This window comes from Tamandua tetradactyla, chromosome 4, assembly GCF_023851605.1.
Source record: "Tamandua tetradactyla isolate mTamTet1 chromosome 4, mTamTet1.pri, whole genome shotgun sequence".
NCBI classification, from domain to species: Eukaryota; Metazoa; Chordata; class Mammalia; order Pilosa; family Myrmecophagidae; genus Tamandua; species Tamandua tetradactyla.
Genome location: NC_135330.1, coordinates 2949099 through 2971643, shown reverse-complemented (window position 1 = coordinate 2971643; position 22545 = coordinate 2949099). Strand labels below are relative to the sequence as shown.

The window sequence follows — 22545 nt, the reverse complement described above, 5'->3', positions numbered from 1 at the left end:
TACACTAAAAGCCTGGGCAACAAAAGAAAAAGTAGATAAGTGTGAATTCATCAAAATTAAAAAGCTTTGTGAATCAAAGGATTTTATCAAGAAAGCAAAAAGACACCCTACAGAATGGGAGAAGTTATTTGGAAACTATATCTCTGATAAAGGTTTAATATCCAGAATATATAAAGGACTTTGACAACTCAGCAACAAAAAGACAAGCAACCTAATTTAAAAATGGGAAAAGACTTGGATAGACATATCTCCAAAGAAGATATACAAGTGGTCAATAAATACATGAAAAGATGCTCAATGTTGTTAGCTATTAGGGAAGTGCAAATCAAAACCACAACGAAATACCCATCTCATACCCAATAGAATGGCTACTATTAAAAAAACAACAACCAGAAAATTACATGTGTTGGGGAGAATTTTGAGAAATAGGAACAGTCATTCATTGTTGGTGGGAATGTAAAATGGTGTAGGTACTATGGAAAACAGTTTGATGATTCCTCAGAAAATTAAGTGTAGACTAACCGTATGATCCAGCAATCCCACTTCTAGGTATATACCTGAAAGAATTGAAGGCAGGTGCTCAAACAGTTACGATGTTCACAGCAGCATTATTTATAGTTGCCGAAACTATAGCCCATGTCCATTAACAAGTGAATGGATAAGCAAACTGTGATACACACATATAATGGAATATTATTTGGTCATTAAACAGAAATGAAGTTCTGGGTGCGTGCTACAACTTGGATGAACTGTGAAGACTTGATATTGAGTGAAATAAGCCAGACACAAAAGGAAAGATAGCAGTGATCTCACTTATATGAAATACGTAGAATATATGTATTCATAAAGTCAGAAACTAGAATATGGATTACCAGGGGAAGGGAACGGGTAGTTAATATTAATTGGTATGGAGTTTCTTTTTGGGGTGATGGAAAGGTTTTGGCAATGGATGATGGCAATGGAGGCGCACATGTGTATATGTTATATAGAGCACTGAAGTGTATGTTTGAAAAGGAATAAAAAGGGAAATTTTAGTTTAGATATAAGTTACCACACACACACACACAAACCCTGTAGAACCGTACAACACAAAGAGTGAACCCTAATGTAAACGGTGGGCTAAAGTTAACAGCATAATCATTATAATATTGTTTCATCCACTGTAATAAAGGTAGCAAAGGGAAAATTGTGTGTGTGAGAGGTAGGTATATGGGAACTCTGTACTTTCTGCATGATGTTTCTGTAAACCTACAACTGCTCTAATTAAAAAAAAAATCCATCTAGATTTCTGGAAGCTCTGAGTGCCATCTTTAGCCATCCGGCATTGGAGATTTCCAAAACTGTCTCCATACCAATTAAATATTAACTCCTCATTCCCCTCCCATGGTAATCCACATTTTAGTTTCTGACTCTATGAATACATATATTCTACGTATTTCATATAAGTGAGATCACCGCTATCTTTCCTTTTGTGTCTGGCTTATTTCACTCAATATCAAGTCTTCACAGTTCGTCCAAGTTGTAGCACGCACCCAGAACTTCATTCCTTTTTAATGACCAAATAATATTCCATTATATTATTGCTCCTGCTGCTTCTGTTCGAGACAGGCTCTTGGGTGAATGTGCACAGAATTCTGATTGGCACGTTAGACGTTTCTCTGTACTGGTGTAATGAGAGAGAGAAGACGGCAGAAAAGAGGTTGAGAGCAGATAGGAGGCACGGAGGTTTGAAAAGAAACAGAGTGGAGAACAAGAGATTTCTGTTTCCCAGGGGTCTTAAGGAGTGGAAGATGCAGGGAAGAAACTCTGGAGGAAGTGTTTACATTTGAAAAGTTTGGCGGACTCTTATCAACCTTGCTTGGCGAAGTTCATTCATTTAATGGTTCATTTATTTAACAAATGCTTATTGATCACCTACTATGCATCAGGAACTGCTCTAGAAATGGGGTTACAGTAGTGAAGTCCTGCCCTCATGTGACATTCTAGGGTGGGGAAACATATAATAAACAAATAAGTAAAAAGTAATATATCAGACGGTGCCAGGTATAAGGAGATCAAAGTACAGGAGGTGGGTCTTAGGGTCAGGTTGCATAATCCAGTGACCTGCAAGGCTGCTCTGAGAAGGTGACCTTGGGTAATGGCCTGAAGGAGGTGACCACCAGATCCTAGGCAGTCCTCAGCAGCCTGCGTGTTTACATTTAATTGCTTGCTTCTGAGTCTCACTTCCTTTCTGTCATCTACCAGGATTTGCTTCCCTGTCCCAGGCCCATTAGTTGACTTTATGCAGTAGATATTAGTTACAGTGAACAAGACAGACAGGATCTCTGCTCTTAGGGAACTTTAGTCTAAAAGGAGACAGCAAATGGTTGTCCTGCAGCGTGAGGGGTGCTGCACTAGGAGACTTCCAGTGGCAGGGGCAGCTTGGACAAGGACACCGTCCTGTCTAGAGGGGTCAGAGTGGGGTTCCCAGCTGAGTCTAGAAGCCAGAGTTGGAGCTGGTGCTTTCTCCATTCCAGTCCTGTCTTTTCCTTCTGCCCGTTCCTTTCTTTGCTGAATATCTCCTCGCATTTCCAGTCCTCCACCATCTCACATTTGTTGTTGTCTTAGGAATCAGGACAGATTCTTCCTTGGCCTTCACTTAAATGAAAGATAATAGTCATTGCCACCCATATATCACAAAAGAATGAAGAAGTGCTACTGAGGATTAATGGCATTTTAGGATTAAGGACATGATGGTAGTTTAAAAGCTTTCAGCTCCTCCTAAATTAGGGGATCTACCTGACAATGCATTGCTAAGTCCTCAGAGATTTCCCTGTGGCAATAGTTCTGCTTCTCTTTGGCTCCACACTGGCTACTGTTTGGGAAATATGAGCACAATTGCTTTGGGTGTTAAATCCCTGTTCCTTGGACCCCACCCCTCTCCTTTGAAGGCTTTGTGAAAAACAAGTTTAGGTATGTGGCACCTGATGTGGCAGGTATCAGGAAATTCTGCTGATGGTCAGTCACAGCTATGGTGGGACCAGGTGCAGACTCCTCCGCAGCTCTCCTGTCCTTGGCATCGCAGACCACACTGATGGGTGGGCAGTAGGGGCCGTGACAGCAGGACGCCTTTCTCTGTTTGGGTCTTCACAACCTGACTCCTAGTTCTCTCCCACATCCGACTCCTCTCCCTGAGCGCTCTCCTCTGGTTAAACCTATCTCTTCACTGAGCCAGGCCACGTCCGACTCCACTCCCTGAGCGCTCTCCTCTGGTTAAACCTATCTCTTCACTGAGCCAGGCCACGTCCGACTCCACTCCCTGAGCGCTCTCCTCTGGTTAAACCTATCTCTTCACTGAGCCAGGCCTGGCGCTAAGTCTCCTTAGAAATGGATTTCATTCTCCTCTCAACCTCTTCAGCGTCTGCTCCCCCATGAAACTCTCCATGTGCCCTTCTTTGAACTCCCCTTGTCCCAAGCTTTGGGGGCGCACATCTTATCTCATACGGCCCTTCTCTGGTTCAGAGAAACTTTTACCGCTGCACAGAACCCTCAACCCTGCACAGACCAGCACTGCCTAGCTCTAACCCAAGGGTTTTCAAATTGTGTCCCTTGTAAGCTATCAGGGCTGAGGTCAGGGTGATATGGGTTGAACTCGCCTGTTTATAGCCATTCAAGGAACTGCGTTTGTCTTTAAACATCGTTAGCTTTGCTTTGAGGAAATGACTGTGCCGTCAAACCGTTCAAAAATGATGGTATCAAGTTCAGTTTGGTTATAATGAGGAAATGGGGGCTCATGGTGACACAATGAGAGAAAGCTAAGCAGTTCAGGCCCAGGACCCGCCCCCCCCCCCCCCCTCCCCGAGCCCTATGCTTCCTATATACTCTCCATGAACAGAAATTATTGTTGGAGCTTGCTACATGCTCTGCTGTACTATCTAAAGTAGATCAGAATTTCTTTGAAATCATAGCATGCCTTGTGTCTCCTGGGTCCCTGGCACAATGCTCTGCTCTTCGATGCCCAACAGACATTGGCTGCTGCCACTGACGGTGCTAATGAGAATGCCATACCCATCTCACCGGCCCCCGGGAAGGGCCCTTGCTGGCTTCGCTGGCTCTGGCCCCTCCATGGCTGTGCCTAGGCAGTGGCTGGCCCTCGTTCAGGTGAGGTATTTCAGGGGGCTCCTTCCTGCTCCCCTTTGGTCACCTGCAAGGTTTACTGACACCAACCCTACCTTAATGTCCTCGTCCTCTGGGCACCGACCTCAGAGCTGACTCACCAGGAAACACGAAGGCCACCCAGGAACTCCCTGACAAACCTGGCTTCCAAGCCCGTGCCCTTGCTCCCCTGCTGCACTCACCTTCGTCCTCTCCCTACACCTGTCCTTAAAGACTCACCTCCTCCATGAAGGCTTCTCTAGTTCCTTGGGCTCCCCTTCCCTAGTAACAACACTTTCAGCTAATATTTATTGAACGCTTTATTTAGGGTAAGCACTTTACATTCATGATCTCCTCTGGTGCTCACAGCAAACTTATACAATATGTAATATACTTATTCTCAGTTTTTAGATGAGAAAACTAAGGCTAAATGGTGTCAAATAGTTTTCCCAAGGTCTTAGAGATAATAAACAGCAGGGGCAAGATTTGAACCTGGGCAGTATGGCTCCACAGTGCCTGGGGCAACCAGACTGAATTATTAAATTTAGAGACAGCCAAACCATGTAACATTTACTTATTGATGCTTTCACCAAATATATATTGGCCTCTGACTGTATCCAAGAGACCTTAAAAAATACTAAATGCATCTGTTCAAACTGCCTCATCCTCTTAGCACCCATGGGTGTAAATCTAATCTTCCCATCTTGACTGTACGCTCCTGAGAGCTAAGAACCTGCTTTCTACATCTCTTATTCCTGCAGTCTGTCCCCACCCTCCTCAAAAGGCTAGAAGAATGCTGGGTGAGCACAGGTGCTCACCTAACTGACTACTTGATTGCATCATGGCTCCTAGAGCCTGGGACACCTGTAAGATGACGAGACTGGAATTTAGAAGTCATTTCATTCATTTCCCTGACTCCAAGTTGCCCTAATTCCACCTAAGGCATTCAAAGAAATACAGTTTTCTAGTCTAGGGATTGGCAAACTATGGCCTGTGGGCCAAACTGTGCCTGCCGACTGTATTTGTCAAACCCACAACCTAAGAGTGCTTTTACATTTTTAAGTGTTTGAAAAAAAATCATTGCTGCGCATAACATTCATATGCAATTCAAATTTTAGCGTCCATAACTAAAGTGTTTTTGGAAAACACAACCACACTCCTTAGTTTAGGTACAGCCCATCACCATTTCTGAACACAGCAGCAGAGCTGGACGGTGGAGTAGGTGCTCCGGTCGCTTCACACTGCTGCTTGGTGCAGCACGAATCGCAGGGGTACAGTTATACCCGGGCAGCGTCTCGAGGGTTGTGCGTATGCCACCTATGCCATGTGTACACATTGCCGTACCGTAACAGCTTCAAAAATTTTTTATTACAAGTGCACACTGCCCATGGCAAACATAAAATGAATAGAAAAGTGAACATCAAATGTCACATTTTTAAGGCACAGTGGAGTGTGAATTGTTTTGTGTGTGATGGAATTAGATGGCAAAATATTGTGTTTATCACACAATGATACTATCGTTGTGTGGAAAGAATTCAATACACGTCAACATGGCCAGGGTAAGCTCTCATCGCAATATTCCCAACTCGCAGGAAAGCAGTGGTCAGAAAAATTTGGCATCCTGAAACGAAATACATCATCACTGTGGAATTTATTTACAAAAATATGAAAACGAGAATGGAACCAACCTAAGTTTCTGAGGGTCATTGTTTAGCCAAACAAGGGGAGCTGTTTACCAAGCTTTAGTTAATCAAATTGTGTTCATTTGCAGCAGCAGAAGCAAAGTGCCCAGAGAAAAATAAAATTGCTTTAAGACTCCTAGCCTTTTGGTAAATTATGAGGACACTGGGAGCAAAATCAATAGTCAATTAAAAAGTAAGCCAAATGATTTCAGATGGTTTTCCTTAGTTCTTGATGAGTTGACAGATACTTATCAACATTGCTCAGTGGTTGTTTATTTGAGGAAACTTTGCTAAGTTTGAAGTTACTAAAGAATTAGCTTCTATTAATCTGTGTGGAACAACTATAGATACAAATATTTTTAAAGTAGAGAAAATACTAATTCTGTATAATCTGAAGTGGAATCCATTAAGATATGTTGACAACTGATGGTAAAATACATGTCGAGAAGGAAAAGGCTTAGGTGGAAAATTTTTCAAAGCTTGTGAAAATGTTAAGTGTTTAAAGTCTATTATTACTCATTGTGTTATTCATCAGCAGGTGCTTTGCAGAAAATATTTGAACCTGTCATATATGATTGTTGAACCAGTAGGGCCAATGGTCAACTTCATTTGCTCGTGTGAACATGACCAGTGTCAGTTCTGTGATTTTTTTTTTTAGTCAAAAATAGAAGCTGATTGTTCTGACTTGCCCTACCGTATAGCAGTTTGATGTCTTTGTAATGGTATAGTCTTAATTGTGATTTTTTTTGCTTTTTGAGCCGAAGACTGAGATAGAAAATTTTTTGAAGAAGAAGAACCATCCTCATCTGCTGTTACTGGACACTGAGTGGTTTTGGAAATGAGCTTTTGCAGCAGACTTATTAATGTTTCTCAATGAATTTAAATCTAAAATTACAAGGCAAAATAGTGGTTAAATTGTGTTAAGCAGTACTTTACTATAAATACAGTAATTTCAAGGACAATTAACATTGTTTGAATCACAAGTGATGTCACACTGTTTTATACTTCTTATTCTGTTGAGAGTTAACACATGACCTGGCTTCTTCATTCCCACACAAAGTGTAGCAGATGTGTTTTTGGAGCGCAAAGCATGGTTTCAGCAGTGTTTTCTGGACCTCGATGTAAGTGCAAAGGAAATTTCTATATTTCAAAATCCATTTAATTGTGCAATTAAAGAGCTCCCACCTAACCTTCAATTGGAAGTGGTTAATCTTTTATGTTATGACATGCTTATGGGCAAATATCAGGAGATGAATGTAATGGTATTTTACAAATACCTTCCAAGCAATGAATATGCTTAATTAAAATAGTTTGGGGATTGATATCCGTATTTGGCAGTATCTCTCTGTGTGAAAAAACTTTTTGTGGGGGTGGTGGTGCATGGTCTGGGAATTGAACCCGGGTCTCCTGCATGGAAGGCGGGCATTCTAACCACTGAACCACCTGTGCACCCCTGAAAAGACATTTTTAAAGATGAAATGCATAAAATCTCATTAAGCGTCAGCATTAACAAATTAACATTTGCAATTGGTTTTGATGAGTGGAACAATCACATCAACCCCCAATTAAACGAAATGTCCCCACAAAGAAAGAATTCCATTTTTCTCATCAGTAGACCTGTATTACGACGAAAAGTGTCCTCATTGTTACGGAAATGTGCTGGAAGTGCCGCGTTCTTCAGGCTCTCCCGGAGTAACCAGGGCAGTCTGGTACTGACCCCGGAGGTCAACCCCTCCCTTACCAACTTGTTAAAACTATCAGTAATTAACAAGAGCCTTGGTTCCTGTTTTCTTCAATCCTCAGTGACTAATGAAAGGCCGTCTAATCCCAGGAAGAAGAGCCCCTATAGAATTAGCTAAACCCAGTGAAGCATGCACCAAACAAGGGACCTGAACTCAAAGCCACCTCTGAGTAAAAAATACTCTGCAAGCAGAACCAAAGTGAGAAGAAACAAGAAACAGAAACACGGACCAAAAAGAGACGTGAGAGGCCTGAGCACCAGCAGTTCCAGCAATGTCACCAGCCCAGTCGTCAAAACAGAGACTGATCAGCAGTAACAGCAAACCTGCAGCCCTTAGTTTGAGCATCAGCTTTCCTAACACCCTGGTTGGCATCGCCCTCTGCTTGATCTAATAAAAGCTTACTCTCCACGCTTCTTTGGCCTGGGCAGGCAGATTTGTGCTGTGGCTTCTGACCTCTGCCAGCCTTGCTTTGCTTTGCAATAAAGCTTTTCTTTCCCTGAGGCCTCAGCATCTCTTGGCCCCTCAGCGTCTCTTACTGGCCCAGAGCCCATCAGGGTGGGTTCACTTCCAGAGGGCCCACTTCACTGTCGTATTTCAGATTTTGTCAATAAGAAATGATAGAAATTTATTTTCTGTTTTGTTAAATATAAGTACCTACAAAATACCTTTGGCCCACAAATACCTAAAATATTTATTATCTGGGACTTTAAAGAAAAAGTCTGCCCACCCCTGATATAATCCAAATGGAAATGTCCAGGACACACAATCACACACACACACACAACACAATAACCCAAAGATTCCATTGTCTTTACAGTTTGCTTCTATAAATAAAGAAATTTCTTTATGGTTTGTTTGAATCTCAGCGAAACCCCTCCTGCATTTCAGCTGCCTCCTCTTTGCTCTGCTGTAGCATCGGTGAGGAGCAAGGTCATCAGGTCGTTGTGGAAATCAGTTTTAATTTGCTCTGAGTCATTTCTTTACAAGATAATTACGAGGCCCTTTATTTGCAATAAAGAAACTTAAGGGTTTCGCTGCCTGGAATGGGCTAATCTGCATTTATGAGCAGCCTCTGTCTGAAACGGTAAAAATGCTGCTGGGGATTAGAAGGCGAGGTTGGAGACGTCCCGTCCTGTGGAACTCTGCCTGAGCCGGATGTGGAAAGGTGGAGTTCAGAGGTCTTCCAAGAAGAGGAACAAGGAGGGCAGGGCTCAGGAAGTGCCTGGGGTGTGCTCAGTCCTTTCCCCCGACTGGGGCTTCCAGCTCCTCTGCACTCCAACTCCGCTCCTATGTTCTTTTGTATGTTTGTTGTCAAGAATGGGGAATGATTCAAAATGGTAGCCTGGTTTAGTCCTGCCACGTGGTGTGACTAGATGGCAGGCTCTTTGAGGACGGATTCCTGACAGTGTCTGATAATCACCATCATCACAATAACATTATATATATATAGATATATACATAGCACTTACATTTTACAGAGCACTCTCATACTTAGTGTCTCATTGGACCCTGTGAGGTATCCGCTGTGAGTAGCCCTATTTGCCAGATAAGGAAAGCGAGGCTCAGAGAAGCTGGAGAACTGACCATGATCACAAGTGCAGGGAGCTAGGTCTTGACCCAGGGTTTCTCTCTTCCAACGCAGGGCCCCTTCTCGCTGCCTGCACACTATCTTGGATGCACCACAGGCTCTGAGCACTAACTGGTTGACTCACTGGAGAGCCTCCAAGAAGACTTTCCCATTCAAATACTACTGTGCTGGCAGCCTGTGCCCCCTCCCTCGACTTCCCTGCTGCTGTATCGAGGCATCCTTTTTTCAAACATGGATTCCCATATTGACGCTTTGGCACTTCTAAGTGAGTTCTCTTTTTAATATGACTTTATCCAAGAGAAGAGTGTACTAGGAGTCCTGAGAGTGGAGACAGTGAGGTTCCCTCACTCGTACCTGTGCTCAGGACTCACAGGGCTCACCTCCCTTGGAAACATGTCCCTTTGCTCTTCTGAGGCGTTAGAGAAATCACCTTGCGATCTTCCGGTCATCTCAGTGGTCAGTCCCCCGCTGAACCCCTCACACGGCACAAGCCTCTTCCTTTCCTCCCCCATGGGGACCTCCAGCCATTCCTTACCGTGGAGGACGCCTTTCCCCACCAGTGGGAACATCTGACTGCGCCGAGCTCTGATCTGCTGGGACCTAAGCTCCTTGGTTCTGGTCTGCCCTCTGGAGCAACGGAAGTCAAGGCCCCTGAACACCTTCTCCACGGAACTGCCTTTGCATTATCGCTGCTGTTTCCTCTCTCGTGTGGTGAGGTCTCCAGACAGTCACAATCCAGAGCCTTACCTCTGGGAGTGCTAGAGTTTGCCAACTCCTCTCATACAGCATGACACTTAGAACTGACTGGTTAATTTCATTAGTATATTCTTTTATTCACCAAATTTGTATTGTGAGTTTACTCTATATCAACCCCAAGTCGCTGGTGGATGCAAAATTGGATTTGGTTCCTGATTTCATGGTGCTTGATTAATTTAATACATAATTGCAAACACACAAATAACTATAGGCTGTGATACTTGTGTGAAGAAGGAGCACAGGACATTTCAGGGGTGGTTCTTACTGCAGCGGTCAGCATCAGGAGGACCTTAGCGCCTGAGGCCTATTGAGGCAGGACCCAGGGCTGGAGAAGCCCTGGGAAGTCCATCACGGCAAGTCCTGGGCTTGTGCCCACTCTGGTGGGGTGAGGGATGTAGGTTGGTCAGGCTCCTGCGGCCAGCGTCCATGCAGGGGCATATCTGGGGAAGACCGCATGACATGCGCTGTGGGGAGACAAGGTCGTGGTTTCCCCTGGCTTGTAAGGAGGAGAGATCATCCGATAGCTAGTGTCATTGCTATTTTTGTTTCCCATTCCTCATTGTGCGCTGGTTATCCTAATCACCACAAAACCTCAAGAGAAGTGTTGCCTCACCTGGATGACCTGGGGCCTGGCCGCTCACCCAGACCAGGCATGGCCAGAGGGGTCTGTGAAGGGGTCTGTCCAGGAGAGAAAGGCCTCCCTCAGGGACCCAGTGGCAGGGCCTGACCTTGCAGAGATGAGGAGGATTGGGAAGAGACGGACTAACCGTCTCATGCGTAGAGTTGAATGGAGTTTAACTTGCTCTGCCAGGGAGCAAGGGGAGCTCCTGAAGGCCTGGATTGAGGGCTCAGAGATCCAGGCCAAAAATAATGGAGGCAAAAGTCGGGAAGAGAACACAAGGCCCAAATCAGCCTCTCTGACCCTAACCGAGTCACGGGTTTGGAGGGCCGTGGACGCCTGCCCAGGTAATTTACCCAGCCGGGATTTGGAGATGGTTGGGTGAGCCTACAGTGCCTCCCTAAGGAAGCATCTGGGAAGAACCGCCTGGCGTGAAATCAGCGCACACTATTCTGCAGCTTGGAGAGTGTAGTAATCTGGGAGTGACAGGCCAGCCGAGTGGTCACTATGAACTTTTAAACAAAAGAGGGTGGGAGGCATCTGAATGTGTTCTTTCTGATCTCCTTGACAGTATTCAGGAGAAAGGGCATGGAAATCGTTGGTCCTGCCTCCTGCTTTCCCTGCTGACTTCAGGCTGGGGTGCGGGTCCTGGTGGCCCAGCCTGCCTTGGCAGGCACATCCCAGAGCCGAGGCCTGAGGATGGGCCTGGTGTCCTTACGTGGGAATCTGGGGTCCGGCATCTCGGTCCGCGGCAGCTGAGTGTGGTCAGCGGGAACCAGACCCCTAGGCCCCCAAGATCCCTGGGTGAGCTGACGAGCCTGCTCCCTAGCCATGCTTTCATGACCAGTGGAACAGACTTATTTCAGATTTTCCCCCAGAGATGGCAGCTACTTTGTAGCCTTCTGACTGAACCCTGCTGAAACCTGCCAAGGCTCCACTGTTCCATATGACATTTGGAGTCTCTTGCTGAGGAAGTAGCTACCACTGGGTACACAGCCTTATAACCAGAGCCAGAAAAACTGGGCTGACATCCCAGCTCTCCCACTGACCAGCCATGCCACACTGGGCAGGCCACTTTCTTTTTTTTTTTTAAACAGTAGGATTACAAATAATTTTTATTTTCTTATTTTCATGCTTTACATTTTCCATACTAAGCATGCAGCACTTATCACAACTAAAGTTATCATTAAAATCTTTTTTAAAATACTTACACAGTTAGGTAAAAAGGAAGAATTATAAAATTTTATATTCCATTTGACCCCAATTATGGAAGAAAATATATGATATATATAATGGGAGGAAAACCAGAAGGCAGCATAGACAAATATCCTTGGTTTCTCTGGGTGGTGAAATTATCAGTGGTTTTTATGTCCATTTTTATAATTTTCTCTATTTTTCAATTTCTCTATATTTTGCATTTTTTAAAATAAATATATTTACTGCAATATAATTCACGGACCATACAATTCACCCGTTTATTAAAGTGTACAAATCAATGATTTTTATATTCACAGTATTACACAACCATCACCAGAATCAGTTTTAGAACATTTACGTCACCCTAAGAAGAAACCCCGTCCCCCATTCCTCCCGCTCTCCAGTCCCTGGCTGGGCTGGACTTGCCTTCTATCTCTATGGACTTGCCTATGCTGGACATTTCACATGAATGGAATTAAATAGTCTGTGATCTTTTGTGTCTGACTCCTTTCACTTAGGATATCTTTAAATGTTCACCCATGCGGTAGCATGTACGAGAACATTTTTTTTTTTGTTAGGAGTAAGTAATGAAGTTTATTAAGGAGAAGGAGAGAGAGTGCATTGAAAGAGGTTAATGCACACGTGGCTGAGTGGAGCGGACCAGCTTCTTGCATGGGAAAGTTGTGTAGGCAGCAGGTTTCCAGGGTAACCTGTGAGCACCTGGTGTCTTCCCTGTGCAGGTCCCCGTGGAGGTCTTTGGGCGCCAGGCAGGTGTTTTCTTTGTTTTAGGAGGAGACAGAGAGCGGAGGAGACGGTGGTTTGTGGTCTGCAGCCACATACCGAAAATTTGTCTCTGGGCAAATGGTTAACATTCTTTATCATCCTAACTACATGTCACTTATCATTAACTAAGAATTTGTTTTGGGCCCAGAATTTTATAAGCTTTTATGGTTTGGGGAGGTTAGGGGCATCAGAGAAATTCTGGACCCAGAGAGTCTGCAGTTTGCATTAATTTCTTTGCAGCTAGATAAGAATCAACGGATGTGCAATTGTCTGTTAACTCTTTCAGAGCTGAGCAAGAAACCAGGGACTTACAGTTGCCCTCTATTTTATCCTGTTTCAATCATTTAATTGCTCCAGTTCACGGAAGACAGTGGGAGGATTATCTATGGAGAGTGAGAGTTACTCGCAGCTGGCATGGCCCTGCATAACCACCGGTCAGCTCGGCTGTGGAATGCTTTGATAGCAGCAGCTTAATTAAAGAAGGCAGGTGAACTTAGAGGAGGTGGGAACACGTTAGGGACTTAAACTTAAATATTCAGTGGGTGCCCAGATGGGAAGGTTTTTTTTTTTGTGAGTAAAATTATTGTGGAGTTTTTTTGTAATTGCCCTTAGTAAACATGTAACTACCTCAGTTAAAATGGAGATTTAGTCTTTTTTTTTTTTTAAAACATAAGTAGGGTTGTGTTAATTAGCAGGTAGGACATAATTTATATACTTCTTTTAAAAGTCTTTCTGTTGAGATGAATTTCTGATTTGTAGTCTACTGCAAGCACTTTTAGAGAAGCATTAGAGTGAAACAAGGTAGGAAATTTGGTTATAACACTGACTACTTCTTACATAACACAATGAATTTAGCTATTTTAGCACTTAATTTTCATAAGGTGAAAGAATGACGTTTTTACAACTGTTTTGGGTAAAAAGTCATCTTTCAGGGTTTGACTTTCCGAAGGCAAAATGTTAAAGGCTGTCAGGTTGGATGCAATGTTTGCTGTTTTATTTAAAGTAGAGGAACAGACAGCTTCTCCCAGGTGAGGCTCCGGAGCGGGCGGAAGGGCTGGGCGCGGGCGGCTGCAGGCGCTGCGCTGGGAGGCCGGAAGCCCGGGGCCCCTGACGTCCTCTTCACGGGGCACCGCGCTGCTCCCTCGCACGGGGTTCCACCAGCCAGAATCGCGTCCCAGGCACGTGTGTCTCCAGGCCTCAGGGTCCGCCGACCCGAGCTCCGAGGACACGGGCTCTGCGGGCTTCCGGTCCCAGCTGTCGCCGGTAAGGCCACGGCGCGGAGTTCCAGCTCTGCGGGCGCGCGTTCGCGTGCCTACTGCTGCAGTGTGTCCCTCCGCGGCCGCCGTCCTGCCGCTGTGTGTCCTTCCGCGGCCGCCGTCCGCCGCAGTGTGTCCTTCCGCGCCGCCGTCCCGCTGCTGTGTGTCCTTCCGCCGGCCTGCTCACAGCCGCGGACCGGGGCCGCGCTTTGTCCGTGGCTCTCCTGGCCCTCCTTCCCCTCAGGCCCCCCAGCCCCCCTTTTCCTTGGCTCGGTTGTCAGATTCTTGCAGTGGTTCAGGATGCCCCTCAGGGCCGTCAGGTGGACGCTGGGCGCACTGCCCACTGTTCTTCAGGAAAAGCCGATGGGTCTGGAAGCTGGACGGCCGAGGCGACGCCCGTCCCCTGCCCTCAGGGCCTGGGGCTCCCCAAGGCGTGCCCCCCGCGTCCAAAGGCCAGCTGTGCGGGCTCTCGCTCTTTCTTAGGACACCAGTTTTCCCTGCGCATCTTTCTCGTTTTAAGCTAATATTCAAATGTGTAACAGGCTGTCGGAAGTCCTTTTTCTAGAGCAGGGCGGGTACGTTTACACACGGAACTTTCAAGGTCTCACAGCTAATCGGGATGAATCAGACGCCATCGTCGGGTCCCAGATGCAGGCCGCCCTCCGGGACGAGCGTCAGGACACACTGACAGCGTGCGAGTGTGCTGGGACACCTTCCGGGATGAGCGTCAGGACACACTGACAGCGTGCGAGTGTGCTGGGACACCTTCCGGGATGAGCGTCAGGACACACTGACAGTGTGCGAGTGTGCTGGACGCCCGCCGGGACGAGCGTCAGGACACACTGACAGCGTGCGAGTGTGCTGGACGCCCGCCGGGACGAGCGTCAGGACACACTGACAGCGTGCGAGTGTGCTGGGACACCCTCCGGGATGAGCGTCAGGACACACTGACAGTGTGCGAGTGTGCTGGACGCCCTCCGGGACGAGCGTCAGGACACACTGACAGCGTGCGAGTGTGCTGGACGCCCTCCGGGACGAGCGTCAGGACACACAGCGTGCGAGTGTGCTGGGACGCCCTCCGGGACGAGCGTCAGGACACACTGACAGCGTGCGAGTGTGCTGGGACGCCCTCCGGGACGAGCGTCAGGACACACCTGACAGTGTGCGAGTGTGCGGGGACGCCCTCCGGGACGAGCGTCAGGACACACAGCGTGCGAGTGTGCTGGGACACCCTCCGGGACGAGCGTCAGGACACACTGACAGCATGCGAGTGTGCTGGGACGCCCTCCGGGACGAGCGTCAGGACACACTGACAGCATGCGAGTGTGCTGGGACGCCCTCCGGGACGAGCGTCAGGACACACCTGACAGTGTGCGAGTGTGCGGGGATGCCCTCCGGGATGAGCGTCAGGACACACCTGCGGTGTGCAAGTGTGGTGGGCCGCCCTCCGGGACGAGTGTCAGGACACACTGGCAGCGTGTGAGTGTGCTGGGACGCCCTCTGGGACGAGCATCAGGACACACCTGACAGCATGCAAGTGTGCTGGGATGCCCTCCGGGACGAGCGTCAGGACACACCTGTGGCGTGCGAATGTGCTTGGACACCCTCCGGGATGAGCGTCAGGACACACTGACAGCATGCGAGTGTGCTGGGACGCCCTCCGGGACGAGTGTCAGGACACACTGACAATGTGATGAGTGTGTTGGGATGCCCTCTGGGACGAGGTCATCAGGACACACTGGCAGCGTGCGAGTGTGCTGGGATGCCCTCCGGGACGAGTGTCAGGACACACCTGCAACATGCGAGTGTGCTGGGACGCCCTCCAGGATGAGGTCGTCAGGACACACAGCGTGTGAGTGTGCTGGGACGCCCTCCAGGACGAGTGTCAGGACACACTGGCAGCGTACGAGTGTGCTGAGATGAAGGCTGAGGGACAGCGGGGACAGTGAGGCTCACCAAGAACGCGGACGGGGCCATCAGGCTGTGTTAGTTTCCTCTAGCTGCGGAAACAAGTGGCCACACTCTCGGCAGCTCTTACTGTTCTGGAGGCCAGAAGTCCGAAATCACTTTCATGAGCCAAAATCAAGGTGTTGGCGAGTGGCGATCTTGTTGTGGAGAAGTTAGGATTCAAGGGATGATTTTGATGCCTGAATCATGCTCCGCTTTGCTTTCTGAGATACTGGAGGAGACAGAGGCAAACACCTGAAATCCCTAAGCCACAAATCGGCTGCCCTGATCTCTGATGTGATTGTAAAAGGCCTAACCTGGGCCTGTGTGATTGGAGGAGCTGTTACGCCTTTCTCTGGTCATTTCTGATGCTAATGAGGAATTTGAGGTCAGCCATTAACTAGTGTCACCCTGGACATCTGTAAATCGTATAAGCTACTGGACCCTGCTAGAGAAAAGTCACCTGTCTCCCTTCCTTTTGGCCTGCAGCTTTGGTACTGAACTGATAGCTCTGCCTGCCTCCTTTCAGCTTCTGTTCTCCTATTGAAATGGTGATAGCACCGCCTCCTTTTCTACTTTGAACTTGCTATCCAAAATGACCTCATCTCCCCTTGCAGAAATCCTTAAAGACCTGGAACCCCCTAAACTCAGGGAGACAGGTCTCAAGCCTTAGGCCATCTGCTCTGCCATTTCTTGCCTAGGAATAAACGCTTTCTCTCTCTGAAATCCTGGGGTCTCAGGGATTAGTTACTGAGTGCATCAGGCAGGAGAATCCACGGCCTTCGTCAGGCCCCGCTCCCTCCAGTGCTCTAAGGAGAATCCTTTCCTTCCTTAGTCCACTTCTGGAGGCTTCTGGCATCCCTTGGCTTGTGGCACATCACTTTATTTCCTGCCTCTGTGGTCCGTGGGTTTCTGCACTTGGCTTGGGAAGGCTGCTTTCTGCCTGCGGTTGTTCGGGTTCTCCTGCCAGACTGGTGGGAAGGAGAACAGAGGGTATTGATCCCTTTCCACTTATCAGTCTTGGTCCTGCCATGCCCCAGGAATGACCTTGGCAGCACTTCAGGAGCCAAGGGGGGTCACCCATTTCTCTACACTAATCACAGACAGCAGCTCACGGAGTGGCTCCGGAATCTGGTCTCACTCTGGAGCCCTCACCTGTGGTCTTCCTTTTCTCCAGTTCTCACCTCCTACCATTGGGCCGAGAAGGATAAATGAGAAGTTGCTCACTAGGTCCTGAAGAAACCCTTTCTTTGCAGAGGTGTGCAAGAAGAATGCATTTCTCAGATTGGGGCCTGGGATTTGAAGGGGGGTGGGGTGGAAAGAATTGCTGAGTTCATAGCCAGGTGGCACTGCAGCTGGCACAGCCATCACCTGGTTCCTTTAATCCTCTACTCCTGCTCGACGTGGCGGTTTTTCACAGCAGACCCAGCAGAGAACCCAGTTCGGCCCCTCACTCAGAACAGATGCTCAGTGAAGATGAGCTGAGGGGAGCACATCGGCAGCAAGACAGGCAAGCTCGTGTGCTCGCTGGGTGAGCCTGTTTGACGGTGGGATCCGTGTCGCGTTGACAGGTGATGGAGCTGCTGCACTGCTGCTGATCCTTCTGTGCGTGCTGCAGGCCTTACTGGCTAGCTCCTAAACTGGACCTGGGGTCTGAGGGTCCTACCCTGGCCTTCAGGCCGTGCGGCCTCCAGGGCTCTGACTGGTCTCGCCGGCAAGTGGCAAACATGACCTTCCTCGGGCAGGGGAGATTGACCCTGTGCCAGGGGACTCTTTGCGAAGGACAACAGAGGCTGGTCTGTTGGAGGTGGGGGTGGAGAGAGAGAGGAATTGGCTGATCGAATCATGTATCAGCTGCAAATAAGGGCGCACCGAGGAGCAAGGAGTAAAGGGCCTTCTTGGTGCAGAGTCCGTGCGGACACAAGCCTGTCTTGGAGTTGCTTTTGAGCTGGTCTTTGGAGGCCTTTAGCATCCTCAGCCTTGGGAAAGAAGCTCTGGCTTTATTCGTTAATACTGGGATATGGAAAAGGAGAAGAGGAAACGGGGGAAGGGTGGAGGGGGAAAAGGGTTAGAGGAGAGCATAAGGGGTAATGGAGGGAAGAATAGGGATAAAGAGAGAGAGAACGGTTGGAAGGGAAGAGAGGAAGAGAAGAGACAGGGCAGCTGGTGACTTCCTGAGGCAGCTGTAGAGAGCCAGGGGAGGCCCGAGGTTTAGTGTGCCTATCCCTCCCCTTGCCTTCTCAGACTTGTGCAGCCTGAGCCTTGCCTCAAACTGCAGGGTCCTCTGCCATGCGTCACACCATCCATTGCGTCTGCATCCAGAGCAGCTGTCCCGATGGGACTACACCATATTCTAGGGGAGCAGCTTCTAGAGGAGAGCGGCGATGCTCTAACAGGGTCATAAAACCCCACGCCCAGAATCTGCACAAGCTTCTTAAATTCCTCACCACTGGGTACTTGGAGGAAAGAAGGTTGTGCTCTTGAGGAACTCACAGTCCAGTCGTGGTGCACACTCTACACTGGTGTAGGCGAGTCAAGCACGTAAGGGCTGTACTGGAATGCTGGACGTGCTCAGTGTTAGCCACGTCCCCTGATTAAACACGAGGAGTGTCTGTGCAGAGAAAGAATGTCTGTGCCAACCTCTGGGTTTGTCAGCAGATAGAACAAAGTGGGGAATTGAGGTGGAAGCTTGAAGCTGGGACCCCTGCTCAGTTCTAAACGGCGATATGTCCTATGTTGATAGGGAAACAGCCATTAAAGGCTGAAGAGGAAAGAGTGTGAGCTGGAAATTTCAGTGCAGACATCTGAAGGCAGAGTCAAGAATCATATCCCAGCCATGAACGTTTCAGGCCATCTAGGGGATTGTGGCGATGCTTCAATGCCTTTTCTTCCCTCTTCCCTCGGGCGGCCAGCGGGGAGTGTGCGGGAGGCGGGCCACCTGGTGGCAGTTTAGAGGAACTACGGTCTATGTCTGCAGAAGCCAAGGCCCTGGGTCCACTGCTTGGGTGTGTGTTCTGGGCCCCAAAGCCATTCCTGGGGTTGGGAGCTATTAGTCAGCCTGGTATCTGAGGGATTCATCCCGGGAAGAAGATCTGATTCTCTAAAGTCCAGAATTGGATCCTTGTAAGTGGCCCAAATGACCTGGTTTGGTTTAATTGCACCATTCTTATAACTGCCAAAATCCATTTCCTTTCTTGGCACATACATTTTGTCCTAGAGGTAAAACGCTTGGGCCCCAGACTAACACAGTATCTTGCACATACTAGAACTTTTATGGTGCCCACCGTAAAACTGTCACTCAAGAACTTATTTCCATTTTATGGATGATAAGATGGAGGCACAGGGAGTTGTGTCACCTATCCCAGGTGATGCGACTTTTAGGGGCATGGGCAGGATTTGAGCCAGGGCAATCTACCTCCACGGTCTCTATTAACTCTCAATAAGCAGCTGTTGACTCATCCACAGATATGCGTGTTATTTGAGGGATCCTGAAAAATGTCTTGCTGTATAATATCTTTTCCACTTAGGATTTCTTCTGGGTTTTTTCTTTCACCAGCTTTTGGCCTTTATTTGATTTATTCATTCATGTGCTCAATCCATAAGCATCAACTGGATAGCTCCTCTTCTCCACATGCCATTCAGAGGCGTGATATGAATCAGTGAACAGTCAAGGACCCTTGTCCTCATAGGCCTTACATCCCACATGCCAGAGGAGGGAGCGTTAAAGAGAATAAAATAAAGAAATAATAAATATAGTATGTTTGAAGGCAATTAGTGTTATGAAAAAGAAAAAAATCGGAGGCCAGAGTGTGTGGGGTGGGTCTATGAGGTGGGTGGTTATAGCTTTCAGGGCGTGGTTAGGGTAGGTCTCATTATGAAGGTCGGATTTGAGTAAAGATTCGAAAGAACAGAGAGTTTCTAAGCAGAGATTCGGGGAAAGTGTTCTCAGATATTATGAAAAAATTGGAGTACCTATCTTTATCTTTTCATAGGTGAGGTATCTGAGGCTCGGAGAAGTGGCATGACTTGTTTAAAGTCTTATAGGAGGTTGCTGGCAAAACTTGTCTGCTTTCATCTCATTTCTAGTCCCAAGTTCATTCGCTAGAGCATGTTACCACTCTGTTTTCCAAAGTGATGGGACCTTTTTTTAAACTAGCACAATATATAGCCTGCTTAAGTGGTAAGTCAGCTTAGCTTGGCGTTTTCCCCCTCATTGGGTAATGCCCAAACAGTCTCTGATCTTTCTTTTTTACGTAACCAACAAATGTTTATTTTGCTACAGTGCTGTAGAGGATAGAACTGAAGCATGTAACATGGCCTCTGCCTTCAAGGGACTAGTAATGTGTCTGCAAACATTTCTGGCTTTTCTCTCCTCTCTTTAGTCTTCTTTCCCTAGTTCTCCAATGTCAAGTCCACTGTTGGTCTCTCCAGCTTAGAAGGAAGTCAGGTCGTCAGTTTCACTCAATCTTGAGTTCTGAATCGTTCCCCAGGCTCCCTTTGGTGCCAGTTGACATCTGAAGCCCCTGGTTATTTCCAAGTCTTCTCTGCTTCCCCCATCCTTTGTTGGGCCAGTCCATGGGACGGGGCTGTGTTCTGCCCTCTACTTCTGGGCTTCAGTTCCCCACCTGGACCCTTAGTTCCTCTCTAGAACTGTCTCCTTGCTACCTGTATCCTCAGTTGTTGAGGTCTTTCCACTTGATTGGAAACCCTTGTTTCCTCCTGTTTGGGAACTGTACCCCTGTGCTTGGCCCTCTCGAGCTGCTTCTCTGAGCCTGAGTCAGTTCTCTCAGCCTCTGGGCCTGAGAAGTCTAGATTTGTACTGAGACCACGTCTCCTGCCCACATTTGCTGGGAGAAGATTGAAATGCCCCGTGTCAAAGTCCTGCATTGTGGCACATGTAACATAAGGGAAGGACAGAGAAGACTGTAGTTTTAGGTAAGTAATTGCCTAAGGACTAGTAGTTTAGAGGAGAGAAGAACTTGGTAAAGTCTGTCGTGGATAAGAATGAAGAAGGTAGAACTTGAGCCTGGTTTTGAAAGATGGGTAAAATTAATAGGTAAAAGGGAGAGAACATGGCCAGAGTGAACATGGTGTGTTGGGGCGATAATGAGGACATTAGCCTAAGTGGACTTGGGAGGGTGTGTGAGGGGGTGGTGGTGGGATTGATGATGGGAGCGCAGACAGATAGGATAGATAGATAGGCAGGGTGGAGTTGGAGAAGGGTATGCTGTACTAGGTCAAGAAGTTTGCTATTACAGCATCATAGAATATTTGTAATACTCCTGGAAGCTGGCATGAAGGCATAATTATGACATGCCATTGGAAGTTCTCTTTCTACCTGCTTCTCTTCAGGCGTACGTCCTTTGACTGCTCCAAATAAAAAGGATCCCCTTTGTTATTTTGTCACGGTGCCCTGTCACAGTGTCCTCTCTCTTACTGATTGTTTATTGTCAGTCTCCCTTAGCATATCCTAAAATGGATGCAGCCAGGGGGCAAGGACTGGGTTTTGTTCTCTGTTGTGTCCCAAGGATCCAGCACGATATCATTTCTGTAGTCAATGCCCTAAAAATGTTTGTTGAACGAGTGTGTGTCCTAAGTTGAATATATTGGTTTCTTCCAACCTGCTCTATCAGTACTGACACCATGTGTCTGGCTTGCTAAGTTGGAAAACTTGGAGTCAACCTTGATGAAGATGTGAGCACAGAGACTAGCTGTTCCTGAACTTCCCATGGAGATAGAATTTAGATGTGGGATAATTACTGAAAAATTGACCCAGTGAAACATATTTGAAGGGGGATGATGTACTGTGCTCCCAGTTTTATATTCCACTATAACAGGATGTACCCTAATGTGTTTTAGATGGGAAGGCCGAAAGCATCAAACACATCAAAATCTTTAAAAAATAGAAGAGTGATTTGGTGAGGGTAAACAAGGGTAAATTCATTGGGAGGAAGGGCCTTTGGAAAATTGTAAATTAAATATTTTTAAATGTAAACATCACATTAGCTGTCCTGACCGCTTCTAAAGGGCGGAATCACATCCTGTTTAAGAGCGTGGGTTCTCAAGTCAGACTGCCTGGGCTCAAAGCCTGGTTCTGCTCCTTTTGAGCCTCTACCCAGGATCAAAAAAGACTGTCTGAGTGAGGGTGGAGGAGAATTCGGAGAAGAAGCAGAGTAGGATGTAGGTTGTGTGCCTGTGCTGACCCCTGGCCCAAGGCTGAGTATTAGGGTGGTGGGTGGGTGCATTATTATGTACGTGGTGGCCTCTCCTTTAAGTGTGAGGGTCCCAGAGCAGAGAGGACAGACACATGTGCCCCTTTCCAGATGTCACTAAGATGACTGCAAGCCTTGTAGACAGGCTCTTCCCTGCCTTGGAGTAGAAAAGGTGGTTTGGCATGTGTTGGCATGTGTGTTGAAGAAACTCAGACCCTGAATTTCTCTCTGTTCTAAGTAGTATGAGAGGTCATCTGAAAGCACCGATTATTCCTGTTCCCTTCCAGAATTCTTGCCCATTTTTTCTTTTCACTTTTCTGATCTATTTCTACTTCTATTTTAAAGAGGAATTAAATCTTAGTATCTTCCTTTTTCCTTGTCATATGGCATTTTGGACTCAAAATCTCAAATCTCTTCTTATGTAGGTTCATGCATTCCTTGATACTTTTCTAGTATAAACTTTGCTATCCCATAGCTGAAACCATTTCCTGAACCAGAGAGATCTTTTCTAATATATATAAATTTAATATATTATTATATTATATATATTAGAATATATATTCTAATATATATAAATTTAATATATCAATATATAAATTTAAATATTTAAAAATTTCTTAATATATGTC

General features: G+C 47.0%; 1 protein-coding gene across 1 annotated transcript in view; it reads left to right on the top strand.

Moving 5' to 3' along the window:
• The first annotated feature begins 14783 nt into the window (after window positions 1-14783).
• LOC143679731 (late cornified envelope protein 1E-like) overlaps window positions 14784-22545 on the top strand; it is a 281074-nt gene continuing 273312 nt past the window's right edge. Inside the window, exon 1 of the mRNA XM_077155955.1 lies at window positions 14784-20639. The gene's annotated coding sequence lies outside the window, so the exon portion shown is untranslated. The remainder of the gene's footprint in view (window positions 20640-22545) is intronic.